The sequence below is a fragment of the Rhinoraja longicauda genome, chromosome 16 (genome assembly GCF_053455715.1).
Source record: "Rhinoraja longicauda isolate Sanriku21f chromosome 16, sRhiLon1.1, whole genome shotgun sequence".
Taxonomy (NCBI): Eukaryota; Metazoa; Chordata; class Chondrichthyes; order Rajiformes; family Arhynchobatidae; genus Rhinoraja; species Rhinoraja longicauda.
In genome coordinates this window covers 34,234,266-34,254,659 of record NC_135968.1, presented here as the reverse complement: position 1 = coordinate 34,254,659, position 20,394 = coordinate 34,234,266, and the positions used below count along the sequence as shown (strand labels likewise).

Genomic DNA, 20,394 nt, shown 5'->3' with positions numbered 1-20,394 from the left:
TATTTTTGTTCAGGCTTATTTGCACAAACAGTAGCTGATTATGTGAGGTGGTGGAGAACAGTTCATGATTGTGAAATGGCACCTCAATATGAACTAAGGAAATGGAATGCAGATAAAATGTTGGTCGAGTACGTTGTTGCTAATTTGTAGTTTATTTTCTTAAAATATGTACTTAGAGTCATACAGTGTGGAACAAGCCCCTGCAGACTAAATCCTCGATGCTGATCTAGATGTGGCATTTAAGCTCATCTCATTTCCCTGTGTAAACCTTTCCTATCCATGTATCTGATCAAGTTTCTTTTAAATGTTATTATAGTATCTGCCTCAACTACCTCCTCTGGCAGATCCCATGTACTCACCACCCTCTGAGTGAAACAGTTGCCCCTTGGGTTCCTTTTAAATCTTGCTCCTCTCACCTTAAACGTATGTCCTCTTGCTGTTGATTCCCCTTCCCTGGGTAAAATACTGCATGCCTTTGTAATATAAACATTAACCCTTTCATCCTTTCTATTCCCCTCGTGATTTTGTATACCTCTGAAGATCACTGCTCTCCGTGGAATGATGTCCTCGCCTGCCCAATCTCTCCCAATAGCTCGGCCCCTCAAGTCCTGGCAACATCCTTTTAAAATTTCTTCTTTGGGCAACTTTCTTTATTCATCGTGAATAAATATCATTTTGTTGATCTGGTGCTAAGGATTGTCATTCATTTTCCTTGTTTAATTTGTAGATCTAATAAACAGCCATCAAAATCTCCGTTGATCACTGGACAGCATTGATTTAGTAGCTGAAAATGCTAAAGTGCAGTAAATTCAGCAGTGAACAAATAATGTCATAATTTTAGAATTTCATTTTGGTGTGATCGGTTTTGCATTTGTTAGTAATAGAAGCCTGAGGAGACCGGAAGTGCTTGCATTCAATGGAAGTTGAGAGATTGATATAACTTTGATCTCGATCATCACTGCTTAATTGGATAAAAATATTCAGCTCTGGTCAATTAAGGGTGCGGTATAACTGTGATCATTTTGTGCATAATATGCAAGTAACCAATGCATTAGAGTTTTGTAGCTTTTAAGTACATAAGCATTTATTCGGTTGCTTATTGTGAATAGTGGTTTGTTATACAAGCAAATGCGGGAAAAAATGCACTTTTACTGGCAATTAATGACTGCGTTGTTTGTTTTACCTTGTCTTAAAAAAACATGATTGTCTTAAATTGCTAATTTATGAAAACACCAATTTGGAAATGTACACTGTTTTTGTGTTTTGTGGACTATTATTTGGAATGTTTTGTTTCTTTGCCTCAGAGATCCTACTGATTAAATTTCTCTGAGCAGGAAAGAAAACTGCAGATGCCGGTTTAAATCGACGGTAGACACAAAATGCTGAAATAACTCAGCGGGTCAGGCAGCATCTCTGGAGAGAAGGAATGGGTGACGTTTCGGGTTGAGACCCTTCTTCTCTGAGCTGTTCCTTTGACCTTGCATCATTTTATTCTTGCTATTGGTCAATACCATGTATCAGTCATTCTTAATCAGTGAAGAAATAACACTCGTCTTCATTCTTTTTAACTAATTATGCTTTAGGAAATTGACCTTACTACCCATAATTATTTTGTGCTGCTTTATAATGTGAGTAATGTGTATGCATAAATGTTGCAATATGCCAGATATGCCTCATATCCACAATAGCTCGGAGGGCAATCTGTCCGTCCCCCCCGTCCCCCCCCCCCCCCGTATTTGTTGTGATGACAATTAAATGGATGACACCATTTGCATTTCCCTCAGAAACCCAAGCCATTTCTGCCAGCAATGAATTTTGGCTTTAACGACCTGTTGTAATCTGTTTGAACATAGAGGAAATGTGCTGCTGTAAGCACAGATATAGTCATTTGGGGTGTTTGATTATCTTTGTGAATTGAATATGTTAAAAATCCCAACTTATTGTCTCCATGCACTTGTTCTACATACTGCTGTTAAATGGACAACGCATGCTGCCTGATCTTCCTGCAGTATGAGCGAGTTTTCCTTTCAGTGTAGTTTACACATTTGAACATATTTTGAGTCCAAATTGCACACTCTGCTTGGCTTGATATGCCAATATATGAAGCCTGGAACATGACTCCAGGCCTAACAGATCAATGTTAGGGGGGGGTGGGAGAACAAACTAGGACCCGCCTTGGGGGGACCGTCGTGAGAGGCGGGGGGGGGGGGGGGGGGGAGAACAAAGATGGACCTGGAGCGAGGAGGAACCACTGTGAGGGGGGGGGGAGGGGTGAGAAGAGAAGGGGTAACTTTGTAAGCACCCTTTACGTGGGAACTATTTGCATACCTAGGCCATGCAGGCAAAGAATTTCACTGTGACTTGTAAAGTATTCAATTCAATCCAAAAGACAGATAATTGCAATAAACCTGAAAGAAAAACTGAGAAGTAGGAACAGAGGGAAGAGTTGTGTTCCATTTTGCCACGCATTACAAGCAGGGGGAGGTATCACAAAATGCTGGAGTAACTCAGCAGGTCAGGCAGCATCTCTGGAGAGAAGGAATGGGTGACGTTTCGCGTCGAGACCCAAGGGTTTTGTTCCTTCTCTCCAGAGATGCTACCTGACCTGCTGAGTTACTCCAACATTTTGTGATACCTTCGATTTGTACCAACATCTGCAGTTATTTTCCTACCTTACAAACAGGGGGAAAATCACATAACTACCTCATCACAAAAATAGTTTCCGACTGAAAAATTATAAGCTTTTTGTATTTTAGTTTATGTTGTAGTTTTCATCAAGAGTATTGATCATTGTTTTTGTTCTAAAGAATCTGAGTCGCTTCTTAAATTATGCTGATGTGCTTTAATAGAGGAACTTGAAATTGTATCCAAATTAACAATTGACGGTGGTCTATGTTGCTGTTGGGGAGATGGATTGGAATTGGAATATTGTGGTGTTGGTTGTTTTTAAATATAATTCATACAGTATTTTTATTGGGCTTTATACTTTGGGGTATTTTGTTCAAAATCTATTGATACAAGCTCCAACATTAGACCTTTTGATACTGAATGTTATATCAGCAAGTTTAAAAATTAATGAAACTCCAGGCACTTTAAAAATCCTTTCATGAAAATTGAAGGTTTGAGACATTCTGTAGTGGAAAATTATTAAATTTCATTTACTTTTCACATTGAAGTTTTGTTCAAATCCATTGTAAATCTCCAGGAGTACAAGGTTCAACAAAATGAGTGGGAGGCAGTCAGATCTTAAGAAAAGGCTTTTTGACCACACAACAGGTTGATGGGTGATCGTGTTATGTACAGATCCCTTTAGAAAGGGCACTGCACTTTGCTGGAAATCTGTAAAAATTCAGAGTCTGGTTGGTTAATGTTTATACTCGCCAGCCTACCCAATGTTTAACCATGAATGGCTAAAAAACTAACCGTGTTTGGAAAGCGTGACACTAACAGTGCTGATATGTGATAATTATTTTCAGGTTGGCTTTCGTATGTTTGCATATTGAGAATTAACATTGCTCCCAATATTGCTGGCAGCAAGGGCATATATGAATGGGCCATTCAATTTGTGTAGAATTTTACATTGTGTTCACTTCAAACCTTGTTATGCAGGAATTTCAGATTTTGCATTGTACCACACCTTTGCTGTTGTTCAGCATGGCTGAACATATTTGCTGCCTTGTCATGCCCTTGCATATACCTTTATAAACCTTGTGCCAACTCGCTTGAGTCGTACTTTTTTTTAGCAAGCCATTCAGTATTGCTGAAGGTGGCTGGAAAATATTCAACAAAACCAGCTTGAGCTTTAACTGCAGGAATATATCCAAAGGTTTTTGCAGGAATGCACAGCAGAAAACAAACTGCTGGAGAATCACAGTGGGGGTCGAGGTACTTAAAGCGGTAGGCGGGTTGAAACTCTGCATCAGGACTGTAATCGAACAAAACAATTGACTCTGATTCCAAGGAAGAGATATAAGGAAGTTAATTCAAAAGGTGGATCTTAAAGGAGACAAGAGGTGTATGGGATAAATTCCAGAGCTTTCCTGGGTGACTGAAAGTGCGTCTCTCAATGGAACTTGTGAGAGGTCTGGAAGAGATCACAAAATGGAGATAAGTGAGGATAGGGATGAATTTGAATAGATAGATGATCATTTTAAATTTGAGGCCCTGCTGAGCCAGTGTTATCTTTACTCGTGTTCCACGATCTAGGTAGTGTAGGAAAATAACTGCAGATGCTGGTACAAATCGAAGGCATAACAAAATGCTGGAGTAACTCAGCGGGTCAGGCAGCATCTCAGGAGAGAAGGAATGGGTGACGTTTCGGGTCGAGACCCTTCTTCAGACTGATTCAGACTTCCATCAGTCTGAAGAAGGGTCTCGACCCAAAACGCCACCCATTCCTTCTCTCCTGAGATGCTGCCTGACCCGCTGAGTTACTCCAGCATTTTGTGATTCCACGATCTAGGTCTTGCTTGCCAGTCTAGCATTTATTGCCTGTTCCTAATTACCTTGAAAGAGTGAAACAGTTTCATGAACTTGTCTAGTGAATGTACTCCCACAGTGCTGAGAGGTGGATATTCCAGGATTTAGCCCCAGAGATAATGAAGTAACACCTTTGTATTTCCAGGTCAGGATGGTACAATGGGAGAGGAACCTGGCAGCATTCATGTGCACCTACTGGTTTTGTCTTCGGTGGAACAGCCCATGCATTTGGGTGGTTCTGTAGGACTAGCATAGGCTTGTAACTGCAGTGCATAAATATAGTACACCCTGCAACCCACACCTGTCTGTTTTGGAGGGAATGAATGTTTAGGCCGATGAATAGAGAGCCAGTCAAATCGATAGTTTTGTCCTGGTCACTGGGTTACTTAAGTGTAGTTGGAACTGCACTCATGTTATGTATTCCATCATGCGCTTAAACCTTATAAAACTCTAGGGGGATCAGACAGTGACTCATTCACGTCAGGATGCCCATTCTCAGACCTCTGATAGCTACAGGGCCATTCTTAGTCACGTGTATGACCAAAAATGTGAACATTTGTAGAATACATCTAATTCTGAAAGCATTACAGGTATATTGTTTGGTACTGTATATATGACTCGTATATGTCGAAGCTCATCAAGTGAAATTTTTATATGTTACGCTGACAATGTTTGTTGAGAGTCAGAGGTCAAATATGCCGGGTCACTTGGAGCTCCTTTTTAGCGCACAGTTTCAAATGCTGCCTTGAAATTAATCTTTTTTTTGGTCCCTGAAATTTGGCTCTTTGGTCCATGTTTGGAACAAACCTCGAACATCTAGAGTCAAATAATCCTGGTGGCTCCCTTAGTAGTAGGAATCAGCAAGTTTGTTATTGATAAATACTACTGATAATACTCATGATTTTGGAGCAAACTGGGGGATACCCTGGCTGGATAGCTTGTTTTCCTGCTTTTTTATGAATGGGAAACCTTTCCATGTTATGGGTTGGAACTATTGGAAAAACCTATCTTGAGATGTCTTTAATGGACCAGTGTGGATCTTCAGTTTTGCAGTCAGTTTCTTAGTACTGTCTAGAATGTATTGAATTGGCTGAAGACTGGAGAAAAAAAACCAGAGAGGATTATCTACACAGGACCACTGGCTCCATATGATCACAAGTGCTTTAGTGTATGGCACTCATGCTGGGCCCACCAGCTTTGAAGACAATAATATTCTAGGAGCCTGGTGCTGGTCCATTGAAACACGATGGATCCCCAGGCTTGAGAGTAATGTAGAGTGAGATGTATGGGCATGAGGTTGCAGGCTGTAGTAGTGTGTGTACCTTCTGCTGTTGCTGTGGTCTGCCGAAACCAAATTTTCCGCTGACAGGTCTGTTTATAGTTTTTAGCATGAGTTAAAATTCCAAATGACATGTAGGAGAGTATTGTGAAGATGGGACCTTGTTTCCAAAAGATTGTGTTCTGGTCACTTCTACCAGTGCTATTGTGGATGGGTGTATCCCTCAGAAGTAAATTAGTGAGGATGAGGTGAAGTAGCTTTATCTCTCATTAATCACTTGCTTCCTGGTGCAAATGCAATCTGGCAGGTAGCTGGGCAGTGATGGTGCAGCCCAGCCATGCAATGATGAGCTTTGTAGTCCAGCAATCAATATCCTGCACCTATGCTTCATCCAGTGATCCTTTCAACTAATCCATCAGTTGATTGAGGAGGCACTCGGGAGGTCAGCTCACACCCATTTTCATGGGATGCCATGAGACTTTATAGGCTTGGTGTCAATGTCGGATCAATCCTTGTTCAATGAATTGCAAAAGGGCTCACCTGGACCAGCACAGGCTCCTGGAATATTACCATCTTCAGGCAAGGGAGGAGACCTTGTTCGATAATTTGATTTCTATGGACCGCAGCCACAGCAGCAGCAGCAGCAGAATGTATACCATCACAACCTGCAAACTCGTACATCTCTCTCTACCTTTACTATCAAGCCCAAGAGATTAATCCCGGTTCAATTATTTGCAAACGGTCTTGCCTGGACTAGCACCAGGCTTCTAGAATATTACCATCTTCAAAAAGTCAATGGAGCAATATGGCATTTTTGTTGACCAAGATGTAATATTTGGTTTCCATTAAAAATACATCTACTTATAATGTGTACCGTGACGTTTAATGATATGACAAGAGTGAGTAACTGATACTGTGGTAAATTTTGGCTCTATCGTACATAATGCGATTCCACAAACTGCACGTCACATTTTAATAATCAGTAAGGAATTGAAAATGTGTCATTCATTCATTCCTCATTACCAGACCAACACAGGTAGAATTCTACAAGTTTTTTTTTTCTTGCCTCCTTTTGAAAGTTGGTTTGGACCTTCTCGCGGTGATCACATAAGCTTGTAATGAATGACATATGAGAATTATTCCCTACAGAAGTTGAGAGAATGCATAAAATCGGCACTTGCTAATGTAGTTGTCTGTAGACTATAAGGAAATCATTTGTGGAGATCTCTGAGCAATAAACTATTTATGCCCTCTTGGCAATCACCACTGCAGGCAATACTCGGTACAATTGTCTGCAGAGTAAGTATTTCAAGTGACCACTTTGTCTTTGCATTGATGAAGAGCATGTTTGATGTTCCTGGTAAGAACAATTATTACAATTTGAAGAATAGGGTAATTTTAAGTCAAAATAACCGAAGCAGCAGTCACATTGTTCAGGATGTAACCAGTTTAATCAGGCTGAAAGGTTGTATGTTAACTGGAGGTGAACTCAATAGATCCCATTACAGTTTCAGCCTACCTCCATTCAATAATTTTTATCTGCTGTATGCGTTTTCCCAATGCAATTATTTGAAACTGGACAAGCTATCTTTAAATGTCTTGTTGACTTAATTACGTTATTAATGAGGTTAGAGGTTAATTAGTTCATCAGTGGATTTGAATGAGGATGATGTTTAGAATCTGAGATGATTAGTTGATTTGTGCTGGCTATTCAGGTTTTATCAGCTGCAGGAACATGATAATGGCATTCTAAGTGGATAAATCTAATGTTCTTCTTAGAATGCACCACGATAAGATGCTGCAGTTATAGTTTAATCATCTTTAGAACATATTATGATGCAATTAAATGCCCTGGCATTTGAAGACAGTGAAGATTAAATATGGGCATTTCATTTTATACATAATGTTTCATCAGACTCGAACTAAAATGCTTAGTTGTGTAATTGCGAGCACATTCTTGGTTTGCATCACATTAAAATGGTTTACCTCAGGATATTAATTTTGATAGTGAAAAGGATCATACCAAATGCAGATATTGTGGGGACACTGTGGAAAAAATAAAAATTATTGACTGTTGCAAAAAGAATTTCAACTCTGAAAATCTATATGAAGTCTCGCACCAACGTTTTGCTTTGCAACCTGGTGGAATCTTTTCAAATATGCTTTTGTATTTCACTTCTTAAATCTTGATTCGTTGACTCCTGATACTTGCTGTGGGCATGAAGTGCCTGTGTCATGGACTGATGTAATGTTGGTTGACTTCCACTGTCTGGTACTGATTTGTCAAGAGGGTCAGTCCTACAAGGATTCAGAGAAGGTAGACAATTATTCGACTACGTATGTCCTGCTCATAAAATTGATGAATTAAAACTTTGACAAATATACTGATTTGTTTGTGTCGCTTTGCTATTCAAAAAACAATTTTAAACATTTAAATTCTTTAAAAAAATAATGACACTGTTTTTTAAAAATTAATAACAGTAAAAAAGATTCCTTTGAACTTGATTCGAGAAAAGCATTGATATTCTTTTGCTTAGCAGTGAAATTAAAACACGTTAATTCAGGATTAATTTTGAGGCTGTGCAATTAATATTGTTCTCAAAACTCTAATTTTGTCATATCAAAGAAAGCTTTGCAGTTGTTGGATCAGAGCATTTTATCTGCTTCCTTTGTGTAAAAGAATCCCAGGAAGGCAAAAATACAGACTTTGAACTGATTATTATAAAAACAATGGAGGGACCGTTACGTGTTTCAATGTTTTAATGCTATTTCCTGTAGTTCATTTTGTTTTCTCTCTCACAGGAGGCAAGTGCCTAGAGTAGTTATAGCTGCATTCCTTTGAAGTAGCCATTGCTTGTGAAGATAATGAAGAGCTTTCAGTCCAAAATTAAGAGGTTGTATTCTACCTGTATTTGTTTGCACACAGTTCAAAAACACACACAAGTCTTTCTCTGCTAGGTCTACATTTTTAACTGACTGTTCTGCCATTTTTTTAGATTTAGATTTTTAGATTTAGAGATACAGCGCAGAAACTGGCCCATCGGCCCACCGGGTCCGCGCCGCTCAGCGATCCCCGCACATTAACACTATCCTACACCCACTAGGGACAATTTTTACATTTGCCCAGCCAATTAACCTACAAACCTGTATGTCTTTGGAGTATGGGAGGAAACCGAAGATCTCGGAGAAAACCCACGCAGGTCACGGGGAGAACGTACAAACTCCGTACAGTACAGCACCCGTAGTCAGGATCGAACCTGAGTCTCCGGCGCTGCATTCGCTGTAAGGCAGTAACTCTACCACTGTGCCGCCCCACGACTAAGTGTAGTCGAGGACCAACCGAAAGCAGCAATGAAGGCTACAACTTTCTTGTCCATTTTGCCTCTGAGAGCAAAAGTAGCAAAAATAAAATGATGTGATTTTCTTTACAAATGTTCACGGGCTTTGGGCATTCAACAATAGGAAGGATAAAAGAAGCAACATGAGATGGAGAAAGAACCTGCCAGCATGTTACCAGGATTATGTTATAAAGCCTTGAGAAGTCAAGGTTATTTTGTTCTGGAGCTTAGAAGACTGAAGGACTTGCACAGGACAAATATGATTGTTCCATTCTAAAATGATTTCAAAGATACTGCCAAAGAAATAAAAATTATATTAAAGGCTTGGAAAAAGTGAGTCAAGGGCAATTCGTGCAGAATTGAACGGGAATGTGTGAAATTTGTTGTCGTTTTTGTTTGTGCCCTTCAATTAACTTTAACCACAGCACTAAGAAGAGGAGGTTTCATCCTAAAACATGATTCATGCTGTCCGTACAGAAAGAGAATGGTGCCCGAGATGCATAATTCACACTTATGCTGTTCAGTACTTGATCTTTGAACCTTATCATCAGCAGGAAAGGCAACGGCAAAATATCTCCTTTGCACTGCTGTTTGCTCTGTAAGGCTGTTATAGACTGTTCAGGTGCAGAGGTTAGTGTTTCTAAAAACTCAATAGCTCAATGTTTATGAAGTCGGTGAAGGAGAGGTATTTTAACATCAGGTTGGGAACTACAAGGATAGTGTGCTGTTACTTGCTGTGGCCTGGTTGGATTGCTGAAGTGGCTGAGTATATTGATGCACTGTAGATTTTTATAGGAGACTAGGCCAAGTGGACCCATTGGGCCCAAACCTCTCCTGCATTGGTGCAGCACCATCTCCTCCCCTTCCCCCCCACTCCAACCCCCTCAACCCCCCTTATCCTCCCTCCACCCCCCCCCCCCTCCCTAGGAGATAGATTTAAAGTTTAAAATGTGAATAACTTTAAAAATATGACAACGATTTCAATGTAACTTCCATTAGCACCAAAGAGACGGCGGTGAGTAAGGTGGGCCTAAAATTGTCGCATTATCGTGTACCGTTTTGGCTATAGTTCAGGAACAAACAAACAAACAAATGAGAGTTTTAGTATATAGATTAGACATAAAAGTCACATGGAGAGACTTGACATTGGGATTGCTTCCAATGATGTGGGAAGATCAATAGGGAATAGGTATGGGAGCCCGAACACTGTAACGTCCAGGTTCAGGAGCAGCTTCTTCCCTACAACTATCTGGCTATTAAACACTACACCCTCCAAATAGGCTCTGAATTGTATACACTTGGGGACATTATTTTTTTTATATTCCATTACTATTGTCTTTTTATTTGTCTGTTTGTTTTTATTTATATATACTGAACTTTTTCGTGTTGTTTATTATGGGTTTTACAGAGTAATAGGTTTACATATCTGCAGGAAAAAAACCGCAGGTGCTGGTTAAAATCTCAGGTCGACACAAAGTGCTGGAGTAACTCAGCGGGTCAGGCAGCATCTTGCGAGAGAAGGAATGGGTGACGTTTCGGGTCGAGACAGGTTTACATATCGGTTGTGCTGCTGCAAGTAAGAATTTTGTTGTTCCATTCAGGACATAACAAAATAAAACACTCTTGAGTCTTGAAAATTTATGAAGGTTTTAAATACCATGGAGCAATCATTAGTGAATCATTATCAATTAGTGAAAATAATTCCAACTTCTTTTCATGTCAGTAATAAAGGGGTCGCCAATTAAAAATGAAAAGTCATGATACAATTAGAAAGTTCTCCACAGACTTTTGCAACGTGGAATGTCTTGCCAGTGAGCATTTGGAAAAGGGACCATAGCATATTGTAAAGAAAACTTCTAATGGAGCAAAATATTTAGTGCTATGGAGAAAGAGTGGGGCATTAGATTTCATTTTGAAATGCACTAGCGTGGTGCACTTAATAGAATCAGTTTCGTCCTCTTAAGCTAATTGTGCAAGACAGAAGAGCAAAATATCTGTAGAATTTCCTTTTAAAATTAACTACCTGACATGTGAAATGAATTTAATTTTTGACATCTCCACCCAAATCCATTATTTCTTAGGAGACTAAATACAATGACAATTTGGGAAACATGACTGTGTAAAGGTTTAAAAAGAAGGCTTCCATCACTTTGGCCAAGATATTAAATGATTGCTTTATTAGCAATGCCCATGCCCAGAATTTTCTTTTCAAAAAGAAAAACAGATTTTCTTGTTCCTTTCAGTGGTTTTCCCACAGTTTGAATGCTTTTCTTCACATGCAGATGAACAAAACTAGGCATATGTCATTTGTACAGTGTCTCAGGGCCTAAGAGTATAATTATAAAAATGCACCGTTAAAAATTGATGCATTTGTTTACATTTTATTTTGATCTGGCTAGTTATATTTATGTAAAAATTACTTTTAGTTGGCATGTTTAATGTTCATAGGATGCTTCAGAGCAAATGAATTACTTTGAGCATGTAGTTGCTATTAAGCTGTAGAGGAATGATTATATTTAGCAGTTTTCTGCCGATTTTGAAAAGTGCATAACTGAGTTTAAATTCCATGTCTCCTATGGCCACAGGAGTAGAAACATGTCCTTTTATTTTGTCTGCATGTTGTATGCTCTGCTAGTTCTGCACTCTTAGTACCCCCTGGACTCTGCTGACATCAGCAACTTCAAGATATAGTGCCTCCTTGTGTCTTCCTTCAGGCAGAATATTATGGAGGCGAGTTGATCTCAGCAAGCTTCCATATCAGTAGGTATCATTTTGTAATAAGAGTTCATTAAGTTTGGAGCATATTGGAAGATGAGCATCTTAACTGGCACTGGATTCAACCATCTTCACTATAACTGTAAACATCTTGACACACATTTTTACATTAAGCTATCAGAAAGATGAAATCTATCCTTTTTCCATTCCATGAAGCATGAAGTTTTGAAATATAAATTTCCCAGAAAATATAACAGAATGGAAAAGAAATGGGCCATTAAAGCTCAACTGAAATTTGTACTTGCAAGATTAGTTGAGCGCAGAGTAACATTTCTCCATCCATTTGGGGGGAGTTGAGGTGAAACATATTGAAGCTATTAAGGGGTTTGGAGGTAAGTACATGGAAGGCAGAACGGAAAAGGATGGAATGCTGTGATAGCGTTGGATAAACATGAGGAATGTAAACAACAAAGTGGATTTGTGCCAGATAGCCTATCTTTGTGTACATTTTATTAATATTTTGTGCAAAGATGAATATAAGCCTAACGATGCCAACGATGCGTGGGTCTTTTCATTTGTTTGGCATTGAACAATGCATTAATCCAAAATACCCACCACCTTTTTCAATACATTGAGTTTACCTTTGCCTTGCCATTAGCACTTTAAATTATTGTCCCATTAAACTCCCTTGTTTTCTACTCCAAAACTTTAAAATCCATCCATTTCAGCTCTTGTCCTATCTATAAGGCTCATCATTTCAAGAAACTACTCTTTTTAGGCGTGTTGTGCTCTGATAACTGTTAACTGATTTGTAAAACTGTTCCTATTCACTTTGGTTTGGAATATTGTCAAGAGACATTTACTTATATTTATAACAAGTTGTCAGTTTTTTAACAGCTATTTTGCACTAAAGAGTCCATTTACTTTGAGGGAAACAAACGTTCCATCAGTGTTGCTGAGAATATAACATAAATTATATTAGTGAAGATTATACTTTTTCTTTCAAAAGACAGCTACTTATTTTTCTTATTAAAGTAATAAAGCAAAGTATGGCCTCTTCAATATTTACTTAGAAAGCTCTAGAATTCCTCTTGGGGCATGAAAGCAAAAGAGAGACTGAATAAATGCTCAGTACTTGTTCTTCTGCTGAAGGCAGACAGTCTGGTTGACACCTATTAGTTGCTTAACAGTCTGAGCTTTTCCTCTGTCTGGCTGGAGAAAATCCAAGAATATACTCAAAGCCTTGGGGGAAAAAAAATCACCAATCCCGATGAAGCTTGGGAGTTGCGGGCCCACGGCCATTCAAGGTGGAGAAGGAATATCTGGGATTTGTCTGGGAATCAGGAGTCCATGCATTGGGAACAATCAGAGGTCCTGTGGAAGTGGCAGAAAGGAGTGCACCACCTCAACCCACCCGTCTACCTGTCCTGTTAGGCCCCACGTGAGGAAAAAGTCTGCATTTCTCATATTGGGTGCTTGGGGTGATATCAGAGGGGAAGAAAATCCTCCTTAACCCTGAGGAGATCCAAAAGGAGAGGTAGTAGCTGGGTTTCGTTTTCAACCTCGGAGTTTAAGCACAAAAGTGACAAATGTTAGGACCCATCCTTGATTACCGACAAGCGAGTTTACCCAAGTTGTTATAAGCACACCAAAAATAGCAAATAGACAAGACCTGTGACATTGTTTCATCTCAGTGTCAAAGATGATCACAGACAGTACAAAAAGTACAAATCACCATCTTTGGTGCTTACGGTGGCGCAGCGGTAGAGTTGCTGCCTTACCAGCGCTTGCAACGCCGGAGACTCGGGTTCGACCCCAACTACAGGTGTTGTCTGTACGGAGTTTGTACGTTCTCCCCTTGACCGCGTGGGCTTTCTCCGAGATCTTCGGTTCCCTCCCACACTCTAAAGACGTACAGGTGCGTAGGTTAATTGACTTGGTGTATGTGTAAATTGTCCGTAGGGATCGCTGGTCAGTGTGGAGTCGGTGGGCCGTAGGACCTGTTTCCACATTGTATCTCTAAACTAAACTAAACCATCTCTGTCTAATAGGCAGAGATTCTAAGAATTTGTCCTCCACTAAGATTGAATGACAACTGATTTATCCCAATAATAAAGGTAATAACTGCACCATACAGTCATGGAAAAATATTTGCTGTAAATTTGGTCCCTGAAAAGGCAGGTCACAGCATCCAATGGTTACCTGATGGATCACTCTTTTGACCACAGCAGGGAAGGGGGGGGGGGAGTTTATTTGGCACCTGCTCTGGATGTGAAATGGAAGAAAGAGATACTACCCTTACTTGTTGCAGTTTTACAGGCATATTAGACACAACACCAGCAACAAATAAATCTACAATTAATTATCAGTCATTCCAAGTGAACTAAACCATGATGGTGGAAAAAAAAAGTATGGTGAGCAACCATAGTAGGGCAGAGTCTGTGATGCTGGGGTTGGGATGTGTAGGGTGGTTCGAGAACTTGATGGTAATGGGAAGAAGCCCATGTTGAACCTGAAGGTAATGGTCCATGTGGTCCTGTACCACCTTCCTGATGGTAGCAGCAAGAAGAGGGCATAGTCAGAGTGATTATGGGTCTTTGATGATATTCTTCAGGCAGCACTTCCGATAGACCCCTTCGATGTTGAGGATGTCAGTATTTGTGATGAATGATTGGGTGATGTCCACCACTTTCTGCAGCTTCCTTCCTTCTTGAGCGCTTGAATTACCGAACCATGCATCCAGTCTGTACTGTCCACAATACACTTGTAGAGTTTCAAGAGAGGAGATTCAGTGTTATGACAAATCTTCCCTAACCTCTGAGGAAGTAGAGGCATTACGGGGCTATCTTTGTGATGGCAACAATGTACTAGGCCCAGGACAAGTCATCAGAGGTGTGTCGGCCAGGAACGTCAAGCTATTGACTCTCTCCACACCGTCCCATCGATGAATTCAGATGCAGCGACCCTCTGCTTTCCCTTCCTGAAGTCAACAATCAGCATCTTGGTCTTGCTAAACATTGAGAAATAAATTGTTGTTCTGGCACCACTCAAATCCTATTGTCCATCTCCCTCCTGTACTCTGACTCATTTACGCTGTTATTCGTCCAATAGCGGTGTATTGTCGGCAAATTTATTGTTGGCGATTATCACCCACTGTCGTTCTGATGTGGCAGTAGGTGGATTGGAAAGGATCCAGATCATCACTGAGGCAGCAGTTGATTTACAACATAACAAATCTCTTGAATCCCTTCATCGCAATGTTTCACCCATTGATGGCCATCGAGGCATCTTACCTGGCTCTTCCAGGGCACCGGTATCATTGACATTCATTTAAAGCAAGTGGGGACCTTGGAAAGTAGCAGTGAGTGGTTGAAAGTGTCTACAAAAACTTTAGCCAGTTGGCAGGTCTTGAGAACACAGCCAGGTTTACCATCAGGGCTGGATGCTTTTAACTCCTTTAAAATCGGAGAGAAAGAGACATTTTACAGTGTATTGTAACTTGAGCAGATTTGGCTCTTGGGGATTACTGTGGGCCTGCAACCATGTGACACAGCTTTATGTGAATTCTCTTAATGAAGTTATAAGGATAAAGGGATTTGGAAGAGTTCAAATGTCTTCAGTGATGAACACCGCAAAGTTTCACTGATGGAGCTGTTTAGCAAGAGAATGAGCTCTGAATGAGAGTGTTAAAACCACACCAGCAGAATGTTTGAACTGATAGAAGGATTACATAAGCAGCGACAAGCCCGCGGTTTACAAAGATCGTGACGTGAACCGAAAGTTAAAACTGTGGGAGCTGCAGTGTGTATTAGTTCATGCCCCTTTTAAGCTGTCAGCTTGGAGTCCTTATCCACAGTGATGCCAGCCACGTCACACAGGATGCCATCCCTGCAGGAACCAGGTCACGATGAAAATGCACAATTAGAAATTCTGAAACAACTTAGAACTGAAGACTGTCGACAGCTGCCGCAAGGTCTCGGCTCAAGTTTCATTTCAGGCGATGTGGTCTGAGAAGCAAGAAAAGCGACGTGGTGCCTTTATTCAACAGGCCAGTGCAGTCACTGACTATTTTTAAGCTCTGATGGTAAGTCTACGGAAATGAATCACAACAAAATAAAGATGTGGCTGGAGCCAAAGGCTCGGAAGCAAATGGAATGAGCTGGGTTTGCCATCTGAATATCAAAATTGGGATCCTGCAGTTTTCTGCATTATTTCTCAAGTGGATGTAGCACAGTAAAAGCTATAGTTGTATAAGAAAATAACTGCAGATGCTGGTACAAATCGATTTATTCACAAAATGCTGGAGTAACTCAGCAGGTCAGGCAGCATCTCGGGAGAGAAGGAATGGGTGACGTTTCGGGTCGAGACCCTTCTTCAGACTGAAGAAGGGTCTGAAGTCTGAAGAAGGGACTCGACCCGAAATGTCACCCATTCCTTCTCTCCCGAGATGCTGCCTGACCTGCTGAGTTACTCCAGCATTTTGTGAATAAAAAGCTATAGTTGACCAGCTCCATTGTGACCATCCCCTCCCCAGGAAAATTGGAAAACTAAATAGGTATTTTGGAATTTTAAATAGGGTAAAAGATTGTTCTTGTGGTTTCTGCTATAAAGTTCTCTCGAGCAGAGTTTCTCTGACTGTTCATTGCATATCCCCACATAACTACTCGCACACCACTCTGGGCTGCATTACCCATCAAGTTTTTAATATTCTTATCTATTAAACACCAGTTTTCTTTGATTGTTTTAAAATGTTTGGAATGTATTACACTCTAATGCGCTCTTATTTCTCTTTCTTTTTTTCTTTTGTGCGTGCTCTCACTCCCCCATGTCACTTGTGTAGTCTCTTTTTTATTCTCATGACACAATATCTCTTACTTTGGACATTGTGAAGTTTTATTCATGAATGCCCACGGCCAAAATGTGTTTATTCTCCCTTCATCCTGGCACATAATTGTAAGCACTGGAATGGACAGTTAAGTGAGTAATATTGTGTGACTGGTAACCCAGGATGTTTAATTAACTTGGTGTGTGTCTTGCTGGGTGCCACTGATTGTATTCAAAGAAGAACAATGAAGCTTGGGAAATTATTCTTTGTTTCGTCTCATGTTGTAGTCCTGTTGTGAGTTGTGTTTTTGGGCAACACTGAACTCCAACAAACAGTTCTATCTATTTCCTTGCATCAAATTTTGGGTCAATCTGGGCTGCTCATTTCCTTTCGCTGAGGCAGCAAGGGAAACATTTCCTGGGCCACCAGATGGTGTGTCAAGCAACTCAGTAATGCCTCTTAATGTCCAGGCTTTCTTTGATTTATTTTGGTAGTGTAACTTGTTTTGTGACCATCAGTGCACAGCATGGTTATTGACGATATTTACTCATGAGCACAAACCCATGCAGAACAGTTTTGTAAATTAGTGAAGGGTACGAGTAAATGATAAATTGCAGATTGGTTTAATAGTACTTTGAGATGTCTAAATCTATCTATCTTTAAAATTGTTCATTGGGAAAGAAGGAACCAACTGTCTGAAGGCGAGAGAATAAAGTTGTATATAATTCTTTCAATATCTCTCTTCATGTGTGTGTATATCTGTGTAAGAAGATAACTGCAGATGCTGGTACAAATCGAAGGTATTTATTCACAAAATGCTGGAGTAACTCAGCAGGTCAGGCAGCATCTCGGGAGAGAAGGAATGAGTGACGTTTCGGGTCGAGACCCTTCTTCAGACTGATGTACTATCTGTACATGGGCTCCTGTGTTAACAGTTGAGGTAGGCATTGCAATCAGAATGTAGGAATGGCAAATAAAGCCTGTGCACCACTGATTAGTCTTTTTTGTTCAGTTTAGCACTTGGGATATGCAAGTGTATCGTTGGTTGCTTTGGGACCAAAGGATACAATAACATATTGTTTAGCAAGTGGTCTATGTTTCTCTCCAACTGATTTATGATTTCTTCCACTTGATATCTTAAATAGAGAATCTAAAATAATAGGAACAGCAGCTCAAAGAGACTAAATCCAAGCAAGAGATGATTTACAGCTGGAATTAACAATCAATGGACATTTTTAATCTGCATTGCAAAAACTGCAGTAAATTGGTGTTTCTTCCAAGGCCTTGCCAAAGTTTGTAAATGGCTCTATTAACAAATTCATAAATTAATCATCATGATAACCCATCATCAAATAACTGTAATCAGGGAAGTTTTATCTCTTGGAGTCCTGTACATTTGAGGACTCCAGTATTTCAAACTCTGAAGTTCAGATTTTGCAACAAGACCTTAAAGTTCATATTGATTCTCCTAAACTGGAGAGAATGGACATTGAAACACACAAATAGTGTGCATGGCATTTTGTATTGTTGTTACTTAATCCAGGTTTTAACTGTATCAGTGAATTCAAATAGTTCTCTGCAATATAAATGCAGGTGCCCTTTGCCCTATTTTTGTTTAATTCCACATATGCGCCAGCAATTTCTGCACGCTGCACTCTGTTGATCACTCCTCATTGAAGAAACTGACCTGCACGAATTGCATTACTCATCAAATGTTATTTTCCTGCAAAACTGTTCAGCTTAAGTAGCAACCAGAAGTTAATAAACTAAAATCGAGTTGTCAACTACGATCATCATTGTAAGTCTGAGGTAACAAAGCTGGCATGCACAGATGCTATACATGTAGATTATTTTATATTTATCTTGGGTGCCTAATTCCCTACATTTACCTCCCACAAAAGGCTTTTCCCTTTTATTTTTGCAGTTAAAGATAAGCAGAATTTGACTTTAAACTCAGGTGCCTGAAGGAAGCTCACCAAAACTTGGATGTTATAGCTGCTGAACTGCCCACTGCTCTTTCCCTTTCTCCTTTATTCTTTAAATCATCACCATAATTTCTTATTTCAGAAGAGGAGGGCTGTCAGCTCTTTGAATCAATGCTGGCTCTCAAACCAGTGCCATCCGTTACTTTCCCCACCATTTTTGCTGCCATCAATTCTCTCTCATGCTCACTACCTTTCCCCTATTCTCCTATTCTCTATCTTGGCTGGAAGAATTTATAGTGGCCAATTAACCCAATTATTTTCGTACATGGGAGGAAACTGGAGCATGAGGGGGAAGCCCACATGGTCATAAGCGGAACATGCAGCCTCTGCATAGACTGACCCAAAGTCAGGATTGAACCCAGGTCGCTGAATTGTGCAGCAGCAATGCTACTCATGGTGGCACTGTACCACTCCACTCTGTACTTTAGACACTTCAGCCCTACAGCCCGCCGAGTCCGTGCCGACCAGCGATCCATGCAACTAGCACCATCGTACACACTAAAGACAATTTATAATTTTCACCAAAACCAATTAACCTCCAAATATGCACATCTTTGGAGTGTGGGAGGAAACCGGAGCACACGGAGAAAATCCACACGGTCACGGGGAGTACGTACAAACTCCATACTGACGGCACCCATGGCCAGGATCCAACGTGGGTCTCTGCCACTGTAAGGCTGCACCACTGCACTACTCTCCTTTGTCCTTCACTCTTATTTTTTGCTTTTCTGCCTTTTTTCCCTTCATTCAGCCAAAACTGTTTGCAATACCTACATGCACATGACCACGGGGGGGGAACCCCCCAAAAATGCAAGATTGTTGTTAAGGTTGGACGATTCTGCAATCTGTAGCAGAAAAGTTAGTAGAAAGTAGAAATAAGCCCTTGACGAAATTCAATTCTGATGAGGGCAAATATGCACCCTTCTTCAGATTCAACCCGTCTTCACTGATTGTATGCACTATTGTCACAAGCAGTGTGTTTTGCTCCCTGTGCTGTCCCCTTGCAGTACCCCCTTCCTAGTAGGGTGAGCTTCTGTTGTCTGATCCTTTATTCTTCTTGTGTTAACATAAGTATGCACTTTAATTTTTAACAGTGGGCGACGTCATAACAGCCCCACTCCTCTGTGTAATCAGCAAGATTGTCAGCGGGTGATGAAGAGTAGAAAAGTTTCACCCTCCATCTCAGCTACTCGAACTTCAGAGTGGCTCAGGGCTTGGGTTTGAAAAAGAAAGATATTTTCATTTCCAAGTTGTGTTACTGCAACACTCTGCTTTATATTTGGCCATACCTCAAACTTGTATAACAGGTATAACAGAGCTTTATTTGTCGTTCGGTACCGAAGTACCGAACGAAACTACATAGCAGTCATAGAAAAAAAAGAACACAAGACACATAACCCCAACACAAACGTCCATCACAGTGACTCCAAACACCCCCTCACTGTGATGGAGGCAACAAAACTTCCACTCTCTTCCCCACGCCCACGGACAGACAGCTCGTCCCCGACCGACCCGCACAGTCCCCGCACCGGGCGCTGAAACGTCTCGCGGCCGAACCGGGCGATGAAAGGCCCGCGACCAAGCCTTGCGCAGCTAAGTCCCGTGGCCGAGCCGCACCAGCGATGTAAAGCCCCGCAGCCGAGCTGCACCGGGCGATGTTAAGTCCCGCAGCCGAGTTGCACCGGGCGGTGTTAAGCCCCGCAGCCGAGAAATATCTTTCTTTTTCAAACCCAAGCCCTGAGCCACTCTGAAGTTCGAGTAGCTGAGATGGAG

At 40.7% G+C, this 20,394-nt stretch overlaps 1 protein-coding gene across 2 annotated transcripts in view; it reads left to right on the top strand.

Annotated features, from left to right (window-relative positions):
• ctbp2a (C-terminal binding protein 2a) overlaps nucleotides 1-20,394 on the top strand; it is a 249,401-nt gene that overhangs the window by 10,499 nt on the left and 218,508 nt on the right. The window contains exon 1 of one of the 2 annotated variants that reach the window (XM_078413608.1): nucleotides 15,810-15,895. The exons of the other annotated variant lie outside the window; for it this stretch is intronic. The gene's annotated coding sequence lies outside the window, so the exon portion shown is untranslated. Of the gene's footprint in view, nucleotides 1-15,809; nucleotides 15,896-20,394 lie in introns of those variants that run through there. 2 annotated transcript variants of the gene reach the window in all.